This window comes from Theobroma cacao, chromosome 3 (genome assembly GCF_053813885.1).
Source record: "Theobroma cacao isolate CCN51 chromosome 3, ASM5381388v1, whole genome shotgun sequence".
Classification (NCBI taxonomy): domain Eukaryota; kingdom Viridiplantae; phylum Streptophyta; class Magnoliopsida; order Malvales; family Malvaceae; genus Theobroma; species Theobroma cacao.
This window is the reverse complement of record NC_142641.1, coordinates 24,197,653-24,202,300: the sequence shown is the minus strand read 5'-3', so window position 1 is coordinate 24,202,300 and position 4,648 is coordinate 24,197,653.

The following is a 4,648-nucleotide window of genomic DNA, read 5'->3' as shown; positions in this document are numbered from 1 at the left end:
GTGAAGCGAAAGCCATCCATTGAAAAGAAGAGTTTATTTATATTCACTAAAGCCTACGAAAGCCTTATTACTCGTTTTAACTGCTTTTATAATCCCATAATTGAATTTAATTTGATTTTTTTTACATTTTTTAAATGAAACAGATTGTAATTGATTGTTTACCTCGGGAAACGTGAAACGAAAGCTATCCATTGAAAAGAAAAGTTCATTTATCGTCACTAATGGCTACGAAAGCCTTATTAATCGCTTTAAATGCTTTTATAAACCCATAATTGAATTTAATTTCATTTTTTTTATTAAAACAGATCGTAATTGATTGTTTACCTCGGAAAACGTGAAGCGAAAGCTATCCATTGAAAAGAAAAGCTTATTTACAGTCACTAAAGCCTACGAAAGCCCTATTACTCGCTTTAAATGCTTTTATAATCCCATAATTGAGTTTAATTTGATTTTTTTTACATTTTTTGATTCAAACAGATTGTAATTGATTGTTTACCTCGTGAAACGTGAAGCGAAAGCTATCCATTGAAAAGAAAGGGTTATTTATAGTCACTCATGGCTACGAAAGCCTTATTACTCGCTTTAAATGCTTTTATAATCCCATAATTGATTTTAATTTCATTTTTTTTCATTTTTTGATTAAAACAGATCGTAATCGATTGTTTACCTCAAGAAACGTGAAGCGAAAGCCATCTATTGAAAAGAAAAGTTTATTTATAGTCACTAAAGGCTACGAAAGCCTCATTACTCGCTTTAAATGCTTTTATAATCCCATAATTGAATTTAATTTCATTTTTTTTTATTTTTTGATTAAAACAGATCGTAATTGATTGTTTACCTACTGAAACATGAAGGCAAAGCCATCCATTGACAAGAAAAGTTTATTTATAGTCACTAAAGCCTACGAAAGCCTTATTACTCGCTTTAAATGCTTTTATAATCCCATAATTGAATTTAGTTTGATTTTTTTTACATTTTTTGATTAAAACAGATTGTAATTGATTGTTTACCTTGGGAAACGTGAAGCGAAAGCTATCCATTGAAAAGAAAAGTTTATTTACAGTCACTCATGGCTACAAAAGCCTTATTACTCGCTTTAAATGCTTTTATAATCCCATAATTGAATTTAATTTGATTTTTTTTACATTTTTGATTAAAACAGATTGTAATTGATTGTTTACCTCGGAAAACGTGAAACGAAAGCTATCCATTGAAAAGAAAAGTTCGTTCAGCGTCACTCATGGCTACGAAAGCCTTATTACTCGCTTTAAATGCTTTTATAAACCCATAATTGAATTTAATTTTATTTTTTTTATTTTTTGATTAAAACAGATCGTAATTGATTATTTACCTCGAGAAAGGTGAAGCGAAAGCTATCCATTGAAAAGAAAAGCTTATTTATAGTCACTAAAGCCTACGAAAGCCCTATTACTCGCTTTAAATGCTTTTATAATCCCATAATTGAATTTAATTTGATTTTTTTTACATTTTTTGATTAAAACAGATTGTAATTGATTGTTTACCTCGTGAAACGTGAAGCGAAAGCTACCCATTGAAAAGAAAGGTTTATTTATAGTCACTCATGGCTACGAAAGCCTTATTACTAGCTTTAAATGCTTTTATAATCCCATAATTGAATTTAATTTTATTTTTTTCATTTTTTGATTAAAATAGATCGTAATTGATTGTTTACCTCGGGAAACGTGAAGCGAAAGCCATCCATTGAAAAGAAAAGTTTATTTATAGTCACTAAAGCCTACGAAAGCCTTATTACTCGCTTTAAATGCTTTTATAATCCCATAATTGAATTTAATTTCATTTTTTTTCATTCTTTCATTAAAACAGATCGTAATTGATTGTTTACCTCGGGAAACATGAAGCCAAAGCCATCCATTGAAAAGAAAAGTTTATTTGTAGTTACTAAAGCCTACGAAAGCCTTATTACTCGCTTTAAATGCTTTTATAATCCCATAATTGAATTTAATTTCATTTTTTTTTATTAAAACAGATCGTAATTAATTGTTTACCTCGGGAAACATGAAGCCAAGGCCATCCATTGACAAGTAAAGTTTATTTATAGTCACTAAAGCTTACGAAAGCCTTATTACTCGCTTTAAATGCTTTTATAATCCCATAATTGAATTTAATCTGATTTTTTTACATTTTTTGATTAAAACATATTGTAATTGATTGTTTACCTCGGGAAACGTGAAGCGAAAGCTATCCATTGAAAAGAAAAGTTTATTTACAGTCACTCATGGCTACAAAAGCCTTATTACTCGCTTTAAATGCTTTTATAATCCCATAATTGAATTTAATTTGATTGTTTTTACATTTTTTGATTAAAACAGATTGTAATTGATTGTTTACCTCGGGAAACGTGAAGCGAAAGCTATCCATTGAAAAGAAAAGTTCATTTATCGTCACTAATGGCTACGAAAGCCTTATTACTCGCTTTAAATGCTTTTATAAACCCATAATCGAATTTAATTTATTTTTTTTTTATTTTTTGATTAAAACAGATCGTAATTGATTGCTTACCTCGAGAAACGTGAAGCGAAAGCTATCCATTGAAAAGAAAAGCTTATTTATAGTCACTAAAGCCTACGAAAGCCGTATTACTCGCTTTAAATGCTTTTATAATCCCATAATTGAATTTAATTTGATTTTTTTTACATTTTTTCATTAAAACAGATCGTAATTGATTGTTTACCTCGGGAAACGTGAAGCGAAAGCTACACATTGAAAAGAAAGGTTTATTTATAGTCACTCATGGCTATGAAAGCCTTATTACTCGCTTTAAATGCTTTTGTAATCCCTTAATTGAATTTAATTTTATTTTTTTTCATTTTTTGATTAAAACAGATCGTAATCGATTGTTTACCTCAGGAAACGTGAAGCGAAAGCCATCCATTGAAAAGAAAAGTTTATTTATAGTGACTAAAGCCTACGAAAGTCTTATTACTCGCTTTAAATGCTTTTATAATCCCATAATTGAATTTAATTACATTTTTTTTCATTTTTTGATTAAAACATATCGTAATTGATTGTTTACCTCGGGAAACATGAAGCCAAAGCCATCCATTGAAAAGAAAAGTTTATTTGTAGTCACTAAAGCCTACGAAAGCCTTATTACTCGCTTTAAATGCTTTTATAATCCCATAATTGAATTTAATTTGATTTTTTTTTACATTTTTTGATTAAAACAGATTGTAATTGATTGTTTTCCTCAGGAAACGTGAAGCGAAAGCTATCCATTGAGAAGAAAAGTTCATTTATCGTCACTCATGGCTACGAAAGCCTTATTACTCGCTTTAAATGCATTTATAAACCCATAATTGAATTTAATTTAATTTTTTTTATTTTTTGGTTAAAACAGATCGTAATTGATTGCTTACCTCGGGAAACGTGAAGCGAAAGCCATCCATTGAAAAGAAAAGCTTATTTATAGTCACTAAAGCCTACCAAAGCCGTATTACTCGCTTTAAATGCTTTTATAATCCCATAATTGAATTTAATTTGATTTTTTTTACATTTTTTGATTAAAACAGATTGTAATTGATTGTTTACCTCGGGAAACGTGAAGCGAAAGCTATCCATTGAAAAGAAAGGTTTATTTATAGTCACTCATGGCTATGAAAGCCTTATTACTCGTTTTAAAAGCTTTTGTAATCCCATAATTGAATTAAATTTATTTTTTTCATTTTTTGATTAAAACAGATCGTAATCGATTGTTTACCTTGGGAAACGTGAAGCGAAAGCCATCCATTGAAAAGAAATGTTTATTTATAGTCACTAAAGCCTACGAAAGCCTTATTACTCGTTTTAACTACTTTTATAATCCCATAATTGAATTTAATTTCATTTTTTTTTATTTTTTGATTAAAACAGATCGTAATTGATTGTTTACCTCGGGAAACGTGAAGCGAAAGCTATTCATTGAAAAGAAAAGCTTATTTATAGTCACTAAAGCCTACGAAAGCCCTATTACTCGCTTTAAATGCTTTTATAATCCCATAATTGAATTTAATTTGATTTTTTTTACATTTTTTGATTAAAACAGATTGTAATTGATTGTTTACCTCGTGAAACGTGAAGCGAAAGCTATCCATTGAAAAGAAAGGTTTATTTATAGTCACTCATGGCTACGAAAGCCTTATTACTCGCTTTAAATGCTTTTATAATCCCATAATTGAATTTAATTTCATTTTTTTTCATTTTTTGATTAAAACAGATCGTAATCGATTGTTTACCTCGAGAAACGTGAAGCGAAAGCCATCCATTGAAAAGAAAAGTTTATTTATAGTCACTAAAGCCTACGAAAGCCTTATTACTCGCTTTAAATGCTTTTATAATCCCATAATTGAATTTAATTTCATTTTTTTTCATTTTTTGATTAAAACAGATCGTAATTAATTGTTTACCTCGGGAAACATGAAGCCAAAGCCATCCATTGACAAGTAAAGTTTATTTATAGTCACTAAAGCTTACGAAAGCGTTATTACTCGCTTTAAATGCTTTTATAATCCCATAATTGAATTTAATTTGATTTTTTTTACATTTTTTGATTAAAACAGATTGTAATTGATTGTTTACCTCAGGAAACGTGAAGCGAAAGCTATCCATTGAGAAGAAAAGTTCATTTATC